Source organism: Hypanus sabinus, chromosome 6 (assembly GCF_030144855.1).
Source record: "Hypanus sabinus isolate sHypSab1 chromosome 6, sHypSab1.hap1, whole genome shotgun sequence".
NCBI classification, from domain to species: Eukaryota; Metazoa; Chordata; class Chondrichthyes; order Myliobatiformes; family Dasyatidae; genus Hypanus; species Hypanus sabinus.
Window position 1 is genome coordinate 82,928,677 of NC_082711.1, and position 13,300 is coordinate 82,941,976.

The 13,300-nt window shown below is 40.5% G+C and overlaps 1 protein-coding gene across 4 annotated transcripts in view; it reads left to right on the forward strand.

Annotated features, from left to right (window-relative positions):
• Positions 1–13,300, forward strand: part of sema5a (sema domain, seven thrombospondin repeats (type 1 and type 1-like), transmembrane domain (TM) and short cytoplasmic domain, (semaphorin) 5A) — a 225,063-nt gene that overhangs the window by 83,732 nt on the left and 128,031 nt on the right. The gene's annotated exons all lie outside the window — the stretch shown is intronic.

A 13,300-nucleotide genomic window follows, 5' to 3' on the forward strand; every position in this document is an offset into this window, starting at 1 on the left:
AATCCGCAGATGTTGAAGTCCCTTATATAAAATGGCATAGTATTTGTATATAACCTATGCACATCCTCCTGTATACTTTAAATCATCTTGAGATTACTTATAATACCTAATACAATGTAAATGCTATGTAAGTAGTTGTTATACTATATTGTTTAGGGAATAATGACAAGGAAGAAAAGTCTGTACATGTTCAGTACAGACGTAACCATCGTAGCTCTTCTGGGAATACTGATGCTGCCTTGGCATCAGCCAATGACGATTCTCCCATGATCTTTAAGTTCTTGAGGCTGTAGCGCTTTAAGTAGCTAGCCAGCCATCCCTTACTAGCCTTAAACTCCTTCCTCTCGCTCACAACACAAGTAGTGAATGAACAATATTCAAACAGCGAATGCTGGAGAGAGACTGAGGATCTGTGAAATGGCGGGAGGCTACAGCAGGGTATGCCTACACATTACTTCATTGACGTGGATTCAGCATAGTGCTCGGCGTGCAGTAAATTCAAGTTTTGTTTTTTGGAACTTTCTGGAACTTTTTTTTGAATATGTTCGATCCCCGGTTGGTTGAATCCGCAGATATGGAGGGCCGACTGTACTTAGATGACTTTCCAGAGTGACTGGAGATCTGGTAACAAAGCTCAATTCTAAAAGTGGACGTATTTAATTTTTTATTTTTTTATTATTTAATGAAATAATTTATGGTAGATGTTTGTTATATAGCACAGAGACAGAGAACATTATCCCATAAAGTTTTCCTGTATGCCTCCTCTTTTATGTTGCCTTGTTCTATTTTCCCTGCAGCATTTCCTTGATATTTCCGTATTCAAGGATGTGAATTACTGAGAGAATGTGTGAAAATTATTAAGAAGACATCTCAGATCCATATGTGTAAAGAATTAATATGTAAAAGTTTTTGATTTACAGGTCTTCATTTAAAAAAAATTCTATTCCCTGTTATTGCTAAGTTACATCAATGATCAACACTCTAATTCTGACAGTTTATAAATCTTCCTGGGATGTAAATCCTGTGTTAAGTTTTGAGTCCTAGCCAGGTAGATCTGACATGTAGTCTCTTCAATGTAGAAGAATAATGGGCGATCCAACTAAAAGCTTTATTAAAGAATGTAATAAATTTTAGAGAAAGAATCTGCTTCCTCTGAAGGTGTCAAAAACAAGTTCAAGATTAAAGGTAGGTATTCTGTGACAATTTCAGTATGGAGGTAGTCTGGAACTCTTGAGGTCAATTGAAAGTCAAAGCTGAAATGAACAGCTTTCAATTAAGGGAGTGGTCTAGGTCAGCTGTGCTCTGATTGAACGATGGAACAGACAGTTCCTGTTCTTGTCCACCTTTTTATATTGGATGTCAGACTGCTGGAAAATGACGCTGGAGAGGTAAGAATAGAGAACAAAAAAAACGTCAGACAAACTTAATAAGTATTTCTGTGTCATTTTTCACTGTGGAAGACAGCATCAGCAATCAAAAAATTTAAGAGTGTTTGGGGGGGGGGGGGCAGAAGTGAGCGTAGTTGCTATTATTAAGGAGAAGGTACTGGCGAAGCTGAATGTCAGAAGGTAGATAAGCCACCTAGACCAGGTGAACAACACTCCAAGGTTCTTAAAGAGGTAGTCGAAGATGAGGAGGCATTAGTAATGGTCTTTCAAGAATCAGTAGAATTGGAACCCATGTAACGTCCAAGCCTTGTAGTGGGGTGGGATAGGAAGGCGATCACGACCCACATTGAGCTGGGGTTGCAAGGGATGAGGAAAGAGAATTCTGGAATGGTCTGGAAGACAGAAAATTGCAAATGTTACTCCACTTTTGTCTCCTTCCCTTCTTAAAAAGACAGGAAATTATGTGCTAGTTAGCCTGAATTCATGGTTGACAAGTACGAGATTTCAGGATTCTTGGAGATGCATGATAAAATAGGCCGAAGTCAGCTGAAGTTTCCAAAAAGGGAGCTCTTGCTTGATGGAAACAACAACACACACAAAATGCTGGTAGAGCACAGCAGGCCAGCTGCCTGGCCAGCTGTGCTCTACCAGCATTTTGTGTGTGTTGTTGTTTGAATTTCCAGCATCTGCAGATTTCCTCGTGTTTGCTCTTGCTTGATGGAACTCTTGTTGGAACTCTTTGAAGAAATAACAGGCTGTATAGATGAGGAGAAGTTAGTGGAGGTTGTTTACTTAGATTTTTGAAGGCCTTTGACAAGATGCCACACTTGAGGCTGCTAAACAAGAAAGATAATTACAAGAAATTACAAGAAAGATACTAGTGTGGACAAAAGATTGGCTGACTGGCAGAAGACAAAGAGTGGGAATAAAAGGGACCTTTTCTGTTTGGCTGCCAGTGACCACTGGTGTTCACAAGTGTGATGTTGGGACCACTCATTTCCACATTATATGTCAATGAATTGAATAACAGAATTGATCAGTTTTAAAGAAGGAAAATAGAATGTTAGCCTTCATTTTGAGAGGACTAGAATATAAAAGCAACAATATAATGCTGAGGCTTTATACGGTGTTGGTCAGGCTGCACTTGGTGTATTGTGAGCAGTTTTGGACCATTTATCTGAGAAAGAATGTGCTGGCATGGGGGAAGGTCCAGAGGAGGTTTATGAGAATGATTCTGGGAATGAAGTGAGTTTTATGTATGATGAGCAATTGGCACTTGGGTCAGTACACACTGGAGTTTAGAGGGATGGGGCGGGGGGAATCTCATTGAAACAGAATACTGTACTGTAAGGCCTAGATAGAGTGGACATGGAGCAGATATTTCCAATAGTGAAAAGGGTCTAGGAGCAGGGGCACACCTTCTAAATAGAAAGACTTCTCGTTAGAACAGAGATGAGGAATTTCCTTAGAGATTGGTAAATGAGTAGAGATCATTGTCAAAGACACCTGTGGGAATACTTAAAGTGAAGGTTGGTTTCTTGATTAGTAAGAACATTAGCGGTAACAGGGAGAAGGCAGGTGAAGGGGGTTGAGAGGGAAAATAAATCAGCCATGATCAAATGGTGGAGCAAGCCTGAAGGGTTAAATGGCCTTATTCTTCCTATATCTTGTGGTCTCTTGTAACCACTTGCATTATACTTCAGTGCGATCAGCTTTGTTGGCCTTGGGGTTATTGTGCTCCTCAATCCAACCCATCCCCTGACATCTTCCTGCTCAATTTATTCAGTTGTTGATACCTGTGCCTTTTAGCTCTTCACTCAGTTCACAGTTCAAAGTAAATTTATTGTCAATGTACATATATGTCACCATATACTACCCTGTGATTCATTTTCTTGTGTGCATACTCAATAAATCCATAATAGAATATTAACTATAAAAGAGTCAATGTAAGGTCTCAAACTGGGCGTTCACCTAAACTGTGCAAGTACAAAAAGAAAGAAATAATAATAAAATATCAAGAACATGAGATTAGGAGTCCTTGAAAGTGAGCCCATAGGAACATTATAATGATGGGGCAAGTGAAGCTGAGTTAAGTTATCTCTTTTGGTTCAGGAGCCTGATGATTGACAGGTGTCATGCAGGTGGGAAACTGCTAGAAAATTCAGCAGTCTAATGAACAAGGAGGCAATAAAAAGAGAGAGAGGACTCTGACTTGGTTTTGATAACACTTTTAATTGTAACCTTGAGAGAGAAAGAGAGAGAGAGAGAGTATGGCGCCAGCTGAGACACGAGCTGGGAAGTTGCCATGGTAACAGCTCAGAGTGGTTGAGCTAACGGATGGTTGGAATTCTGTATGGAATATAAAAGTTGAGGCATTGGTCTGATAACGGCAGAGGAGACACGACATGGGAGAAGTGCAGAAGCTACCTGAGAAACCACTGGTGGAGTTTAAGACCACCACGAGGGTGGAGGCCACGGACTGATTAATTTTGACCCATGATTACCAGTGTGGGTAAGAGTTTGCCTGTGGGGGTCTGCTGGTGGTGAACCAGTGCCGTGGGTTAGTAGACCGTTCCCTAGAAGGGGTTCTGCCCATCTGTGGCTCTAAAGACTTTGGAAGTAAGAACAATTAAAGCTGCCAACTTAAACAACTCAATTAACTCTCTCTGTCTCTCTCTCTCTCCATCAATTCAACTTGATGCAACACAAAGTGAACTGAACTGCTTAAACTTACCTGATACCATAAGACTGATATCTACCTCCAGGACTATTATCTTTGTATCCACACCCACATATTTATGGAGATAAATATATATATATATATAATAGTTTATAACCTGTATCGTATTATCCAGTTTTAATTATATTAATTTGTAGTAGCAGTAAATATAGTCTTAATTTATAGTAAACCAGACTCCAGGTGTGTTGAAAAGGCTGGTCCTTTTCAACTTGTCACGGGATTTGTGACACAGGTAATAACCATTTCTGAGCCTGCTGCTGTGACTCCTGAGGCTCCTGTCCCTCCTGCCCGATGGTAGCAGTGAGAAGAAAGCATGACCTGCGTGGTGGGGGTCCCTGATGATGGGAGTTGCTTTCCTACGACAGTACTTTATGTAGATGTGCTCAATGATGCAGAAGGTTTTACTGTTGATGCAGTGGCCTTATCCATTATGTTTTGTAGGATTTAATGTTCAAGGGCATTGGTGTTTCCATACTAGACTGTGATGCAGTCAGTCAATATACTCTCAAATGTAGAAACATAGAAAACTTACTGCACAATACAGGCTCTTTGGCCCACAATGCTGTGCCAAACATGTACTTACTTTAGAAATTGCCTTGGGTTACCAATAGTCTTCTATTTTTCTAAGCATTTATCTATTCAGGAGTCTCTTAAAAGACCATGTTGTATAGGCTTCCACCACAGTCACTGGCAACCCATTCCATGCACTCACCACTCTCTGCATAAAAAACTTAACCCAACATCTCCTCTGTACCTGCTTCCAAGTACCTTAAAACTTGTGCTCTCACGTGCTCACCATTTCAGCCCTGGGAAAAAGCCTCTGACTATCTACACGATCAATGCCTCTCATCATCTTATACATCTAATCTCATCATTTTATGCATCTATGTGAGATCGTCAAGTTTTAGATGTCATGCCAAAACATCGCAAACTCTTAAGGAGGTAGAGGCACTGTTGTGCTTTCTTCATAATTGCATTTATGTGCTGGTTCAGGACAGGTCTTCCGAAATGATAACACTGAAGAATTCAAAACTGCTGACCCTCTTCACCTCTGATCCTCCAATGAGGACTGGCTCATGGATGTCCGGTTTCCTTCTCCTGAAGCCAGTAGTCTGCTTCTTGGTCTTGGTGACATTGACTGAGAGGTTGTTGTTGTGGCATCACTCAGCCAGATTTTCAACCGCCCTCCTATATGCTGATTCATCACCACCTTTGATTTGGCCAATGACAGTGATGTGGACAGCAACTTGTACATGGCGTTGAAGCTGTGCTTAGCCACATAGTGATAAATGTAAAGCGAGTAGGGAACGGGACTAATCACACAGCCTTTTGGTGCACCTGTGCTGATGGAGATTGTGGAAGAGATGTTGTTGCCAATTTGAACTAACTGGAGTCTGCAAGTTGGGAAACTGAAGATCCAATTGCACAAAAAGGTATTGAGGCCAAGTCTTGAAGCTTATTGATTAGTTTTGAGGATATGATAGTATTGAATGCCGAGCTGTAGTCGATGAAGTGCATCCTGATGTATGTATCTTTGCCACCCAGATGTTCCAGGGTTGAGTGAAGAGCCAGTGAGATGGCATCTGCTGTGAATCTGTTGTGTTGGTAGGAAAATTGGAGCAGATTCAAGTTGTTTCTCAGGCTGGAGTTGATAAGTTTCATCAATAACATCTCAAAAAAAAACTTCTCACTGTGGATGTAAGTACTACTGGATGATAGTCATTGAAGCAGGCTGCCACGTTTTTCTTAGGCATTGGTATAAGTGAAGTCTGGTTGAAACAGGTGGGTACCTCAGAATGCCAAAGCGAGAGGTGAAGTATCTCAGTGAACACTTGAGCCAGTTGATCAGCAAAGGTGTTTAGTATTGGGCCGGATGCTTCTTGTGGATTCGGCCTCCTGAAGGCTGCTTGCACATTTGTCTCAGAGATTGAAATCAGATTATCATCAGGGACTGATGGAGGAAGCAACACAGAATCATTCATGATGGCTCCTCCATGTTCTGATGGTCAAAGCAAGCAAAGAAGGCATTGAACTCATCTGGAAGTGAAGCCCTGTTGTCAATTATGTTGCTTGATTTTACTTTATAAGAATATTCAAGTATTCAGTATTCAAGCCCTGCCAAAAATGATGAGCATCCTTCATTGATTCAAGTTTAGTCCGGAATTGCCACTTAGCCCATGAGATGACTTTCTGGAGATCGTAGGTGGACCTCTTGTAACTTTCTTGATCACCAAACGTGAATGCCTCTGACTTGGCTCTCAGCAGATTCTGGATCTCATGGTTCATCCAGGGCTTCTGATTAGGGAAGAGTGAATGGTTTTGTGGGGACACACTTGTCTACAACTGTTTTAATAAAGCCAGTGACAACAATGTTGTATTAACTTAAATCCAAAGATGAGTCTTTAAATGCGGCCCAGTTTGCTGACTCTATGGAATCCTATAGTCACTCCTCTGCCTCTTGTGACCACCTCCTCGTTGTCCTTATCTCTGGAGCTTTTCTCTTTAGCCTCTGCCTGTGTGCAGGTAGGAGCAGGTCAGCCAAGTGATCAGATTTACCATATGTGGTCAGGACATGGAATGTAAGGCATTCCTTATCTTAGTATAATGTAATCTAGTGTGTTGTGACCTCTGGTTATATGCTGATAGTAATTGGGCATGGTTTTCTTCAAACAAGTCTGGGTGAAATCTCTGATTATGATTTGAAATGCATTGGGATGGACTGATTCTTGGTTAGAGGCGCTTCATGCAATTTCTCAGGTGCTTGATTATAGTTGGTCTCTAGTGTTATGTGAACTGTGGTCAGGATCATGAAGGAGATCTCCCTAGGTAAATAGAACAGCATTTGGTTGTTAGGTATTTATGGTTGGAGGAGCACAGTTATTTTGTTAGTCCACCTTGTCACTGATTTTGCCACAGTATTTTTCTTATTACTGTTCTGTGAAGTACCTTTGTCCATCTTATTCTTTTAAGAAAGAATTTCAAATATTGTAGTTTATTTTAATACCCAATCATATTATTTCTTTTTATTGTTTCTTTGCCTTTTTCATCTGCTTCTCTTTCCTAATTTTTGTTTCTGCCCACATTATCCTTTCAGTATTGTCTTGTTTTTTCTTCTTTTCATTTCCTGCAGCAATCTGCTCCTTTTCCGTTTTCAATTTTTGATTTATTAGACATCAGCTTAGCTCTATTATAGTCTTGATGTTTGAGATCTTAAAGTTTACAACTGTCTGCTTTGCAGTGTGCCTATCACAACTGCTGCATAGCATTCATTGAATTATAGAAATAAAAAAAGGCCAGTGGAACTGTTCAAAGATCAAGTTTAATGTCAGAGAAATGTATACATCCTGAAATATTTTTTCTTGGCAAACATCCACGAAAACAGAGAAGTACCCCAAACATGAGAACCCCAAAGTTCTTCCCCAGTTCCCCCCGCGTAAGCTGCAGCGAGCAATGATCACCCCTCCCCACACCAGCAAAAAAAGGGCGCATCAGTACCATCACCAAGCCCAAGCATGTGCTAAGGAATAGCAAAGACACAGACCAAAGCTACCCCAAAGGCTTTGCATTTCATCCGACATTTGACAAACCACAGATTCTCTTTTTCCCTGACAAAGGAGAAGGAGGTGTCCCCCTTTTTCACAGTGAGCGGGAGACATAACAACAAACAGCTGATTTACGATGTTAGAAGTCCATTTCATTGCTTTTAGCGAGCTTTGTGTCCGAAGATTACAAAGACCTCGGGCCTTCGGGCCCACAGTAAAAGATTTTCCGGCCTCCCCGAGAACACGAGTCTCCTGCCATGACACCGACCCTCGATCCACCTGTCTCCAGAGCCCCCAGATCTTAGGCTTCCAAACACGATCAAGACTCTCAGGCCAAACACTTGTCATGTTGAATAACGGCCAGTTGTGGAACCCCTGGAATGGGTTCCATTCCTGCAAAGAACCGAAGCCTGTGTGTAACTCCGGAATCCTGAATGGGAAAAATAAAGATATTAAAGGTGGAAATAGACCTGTTTCTGAAGATGCAAGCAAAGGAGTCGCCATTAGGCACTATTAACCCTCCAAAGCTCTGTTTAACTCTAGGCCTCTCTGTCCCCTGTTATTTCTTGTTGCCATTTCTCCTTTTAAATGTGTATCCATTACAATTGTTTATACAAAGGCATAGACATGGTCTGATAAGTAGCAAGAAGACTTGCTAGTAACATTTCCACCAAGTGAGACTCTAATCACCTACCACTGATGTATAATGAGTCCTGCATCATCAATATCCAAGAGTTACTATTGATGGGAAACTCAACAGGGCAAACCACATTAATTCAGGCTACTAGACCAGATAATTTTGAAAATGCTGGTTTTGCGTAAAAACTATGCCTTTTTAAAAATATCTCTGTCCACATTGAAAGGAAGATTTTGGCAAATCTCCTCCTACAGCGCATGCACATCTACTGAAAAGAAGCGACATGTTTGGTGTAGAATCTCGCCGTGAAAGTGCGTGTTTATGTAGTTACAGACTAGAAAAACTAGTTGGCTCTCGTGCAGGAGAACTTAAAAGTAAAAAGAAGTACTGTAAAAAGTAAAAATACTGGAGTGTACAGGGAGTTCATGGACAGATTGACCTGGCTGACAATGAACATTGAAAAATTGACTAACTCTGTTGCATTAATAAAGCACCTTGTTAAATGTATAAAACATGTCTGCATCAGTGTTATCTTGTATTTCCATACAATATTACATTAGGCTGTTACACATCTATTGTCAGAGAAGTACTTGCATAAATAGGTAAACCACCTTCTTATGAGCAAGGACAGAAAACAGGGCAAAGTGAGTATACTTATTTATTCAAAATGCTGGTAGAACACAGCAGGCTGCCAGCATTCTATCAGCTTTTTGTGTGTGTTGTTGTTTGAATTTCCAGCATCTGCAGATTTCCTCATGTTTGATACTTATTTATTCAGTAAATTATGGGTCAAAGTATTTGGTGAGTACATTTCTGACTCTTCTGGTGTCAGTCTTGTTGCCATCTGTTCTGAAATTGTTAGGTTGCATTCAAGAAAACAATGAAATAGCGTGCTGCCGTCTGACAGCATTTTTAGATTTCTCCGGTTACCCCATCCACACTGCTCCGGGCAATCCAGCATTTTCAAAATTACACACTTTGGAGAGCATTTCTGTAAAGTTCCAGTTTTGGGGGATGAAAACGCTGTTTTAGTGTGGATGGAGGGTAAAAACGAAGAGAAAAAGCTTCGGTTATGGATTTATCCAGCGTAGTGTGGACGTAGCCTCAGTGACTACAAGAGCAGGCCTGAGCTTAGAGGTTCTACACCAAACAACTCCTGTATTGACAGCCAAAATTTTTTTTTGCTGTTTACATGACACATGTCAGGGACAGGGCAGAACATTCTCTACTTGCCTAGATGAATGGATCTCTGACAACTCTCAAAGGATTTGATGAAACAGTCTGCTTGATGGTGTCCCATCATAATTCATTCCCACCCCACTTGTGCCATTTGTGAGAACCATTGTAGTTACTTGCCCAGCTTCGAGAATCATCACCTCTCACGTGATTGACCTTTGTCTTCTTCTTATGATGGCAACATGCAAAATGCATTGCTGATGCTTCATTGTCATTGGATCTAAATACACCACCATCCTGTCCAATACATTGGGTTTAAGTTCAGCATCATCCTGCCCAATGACATTGGGTTTAAATTCAGCATCATCCTGCCCAATGACATTGGGATTATTTTTAGCAGTAGGACAGCATCATCTTCCAAATTCGTGCATTAAATTCTTTAAGTTCCAGGATTGATTGATTTATCACCTTGTATTTGATTTATCACCTTCTGGGGATGTATTTCTTATTCTAATAGTTTCTTACAGTGAGGAGCATCAATAAAATTTTAATCCTGATCCCAAATTTGTATTTCTCATGGAAAGCATTTCACTATTTGACCCTTCGGGATGTTATGACAGTTCTCGGGGTGGGGGGGGGGGTGTCTGGGTGGGCCAGTGAGCCTGCACCTGAGTTCTTTGTTCTTTTCTGGGAGGAGAGAAATAGGATTGCATTTGATCAAGCAAAACATTATTAATTGCAAAAACTCCACCAGGACACTGGAAACGGTCTTCCACTGACTAGACTCTGGAGCAGGGGTTTTGAACCTGGTGTCCACGGACCCCTCGGTTAATGATAGGGTCCATGTATAAAGAATGGCTGGGAACCCCTTCTCTGGAGGCTGAAGTATACTGGAGATGGAAAGGCACCTGCCATTTGAGCACTTTACTTGCTGTAGGATCTTTGGTAAGGACTAAAACTGTGAAGTTGCTTCCCAGCTGATAAGCTTCTAGTGACGTGGAGACTCTTTGTTATCTGGATTGTTTTGATGGCTGGTAAGTTCCCACCCCCAAGAGATCCAGCTATCATCAGTGAATACTGAAAAACACCCAGGAAATAAAATTTAATGATTTTTAAATTATTGAAATGAAGATCTTGTACTTAAAATTACCTGGAGGTTGCATGAAGTTCAAAAAGTTAATTTGTGAGATTGATAGGACACCATTTTTGTATTTTTTTTCCCCTGTGTGTCACTGTGCTGTTTCTAACATTGTCTGGTTCAGCATTGGTTTTCCTGAAATTCTCACAGCAGCTGGCTCCTTGTGCCTATGATTGGGCAGCTGGAATGTACCATGACACAAGAAACACTGTTATCTGGGGTGTGGGTGATGCTTCTGAAAGAATGGATGTTAAAGTGGGTGGGAGGTGACATTTCAAGTCACAATAAACTATATGCTACTCAGTGCAGATCTGTCTTCATCCAAGACTTTCAGCAGAGGTCACTGGGAAAAAACATTGGGAGAGAAAGATACCGATGTCTTTTTTTTCTTCCTTCCTTCAAGCTAGGGACAGTGAGGTTAATTTATTTTTCCAGTAGAATCAACAAACTCTATGAAGACAACTGATTTGAACCCCAGACCTCTTGCTGACTTAAGGCCACGCTGCCCAACTAATTTACCCATGTCACAAACAGAGCATTCAGAATCAGTGCTTTTCTGGAAGACAAAGCAAAATTCTTTGGTCTTGTAAAATGAAGATAAAATCATTTATTCAGAGTTGCTTTTATAATAAATACACAGTGAATTCCTCTGTCAGATTTTATGTCTATAAGAATTATGGATCACCTCATTATCTTAATTAGTTTTGTCCTCGTGGTGCCTTGCAAAGTACATAAAAGAAGCAGCTGAGTCCTTGATTTTTGTCCAATTCCCTGATCACAAATGGGGCAATAACAGGGACATTACAGTGAACTCTCATATTCCTGTGATTAAAAACAGAAATGGCAAGTTAGATATATATTCCTACTTTTAAGTGTAATTGCTGATGCATCTGAAGTGTGAGTTGGTAATGGTTTCCTAAGCACAAAAGGTTGGGCTGCACTTACTGGCAAAGCTCACTATTTAATGGCTGTATGAAATACCAAGCTATGACCACCAGATGGGAAACTAGTTTGGCATGCCGTTACTGCCTTAGCAAAGGAGGATCAGGTCATAAATAAATGTAGTGTATTTAAAAGGCTTCACTTAATTTCTTTGCGTCAACTGTTTGTCACACAGATTGGGAAGCCCATTCTGTAAAAGGGCTGGATGGTTTAGATTTTGTAAAATGTGTGCAGGATAGTTTTTTGCAGCAATACATAGAGGTACTGACTAGAGAAGGGGCAGTGTTGGATCTCCTGTTAGGGAATGAGATAGGTCAGATGACCAAGGTATGTGTTGGGGAGTACTTCGGGTCCGGTGATCACAATGCCATTAGTTTCAATATAATTATGGAGAAGGATAGGACTGGACCCAGGGTTGAGATTTTTGATTGGAGAAAGGCTAACTTTGAGGAGATGTGAAAGGATTTAGAAGGAGTGGATTGGGGCAATTTGTTTTATGGGAAGGATGTAATAGAGAAATGGAGGTCATTTAAAGTTGAAATTTTGAGGGTACAGAATCTTTATGTTCCTGTTAGGTTGAAAGGAAAGGTTAAAAGTTTGAGAGAGCCATGGTTTTCAAGGGATATTGGAAACTTGGTTCAGAAAAAGAGAGAGATCTACAATGAATATAGGCAGCATGGAGTAAATGAGGTGCTCAAGGAATATAAAGAATGTAAGAAGAATCTTATGAAAAAAATTAGAAAAGCTAAAAGAAGATATGAGGTTGCTTTGGCAAGTAAGGTGAAAATAAATCCAAAGGGTTTCTACAGTTATATTAATAGCAAAAGGATAGTGCGGGATAAAATTGGTCCCTTAGAGAATTAGAGTGGACAGCTATGTGTGGAGCCAAAAGAGATGGAGGAGATTTTGAACAATTTCTTTTCTTCGGTATTCACTAAGGAGAAGGATATTGAATTGTGTAAGGTAAGGGAAACAAGTAGGGTAGTTATGGAAACTATGATGATTAAAGAAGAGGGAAGTACTGGCACTTTTAAAGAATGTAAAAGTGGATAAATCTCCGGATCCTGACAGGATATTCCCTAGGACCTTGAGGGAAGTTAGTGTAGAAATAGCAGGGGCTCTGACAGAAATATTACAAATGTCATTAGAAATGGAGATGGTGCTGGAGGATTGGCGTATTGCTCATGTGGTTCCATTGTTTAAAAAGGGTTCGAAGAGTAAACCTGGCAATTATCGGCCTGTAAGTTTGGCGTCAGTGGTGGGTAAATTAATGGAAAGAATTCTTAGAGATGGTATATATAATTATCTGGATAGACAGGGTCTGATTAGGAACAGTAAACACGGATTTGTGCATGGAAGGTCATGTTTGACAAATCTTACTGAATTTTTTGAAGAGGTTACTAGGAAAGTTGACGAGGGTAAAGCAGTGGATGTTGTCTATATGGACTTCAGTAAGGCCTTTGACAAAGTTCCACAAGGAAGGTTAGTTAGGAAGGTTCAATTGTTAGGTATTAATATTGAAGTAGTAAAATGGATTCAACAATGGCTGGATGGGAGATGCCAGAGAGTAGTGGTGGATAATTGTTTGTCTGGTTGGAGGCCGGTGACTAGATGTGTGCCTCAGGGATCTGTACTGGGTCCAATGTTGTTTGTCGTATATGTTAATGATCTGGATATTGGGGTGGTAAATTGGATAAGTGGCATTGTGGATAATGAAGCTGGCTTTCAAAGCTTGCA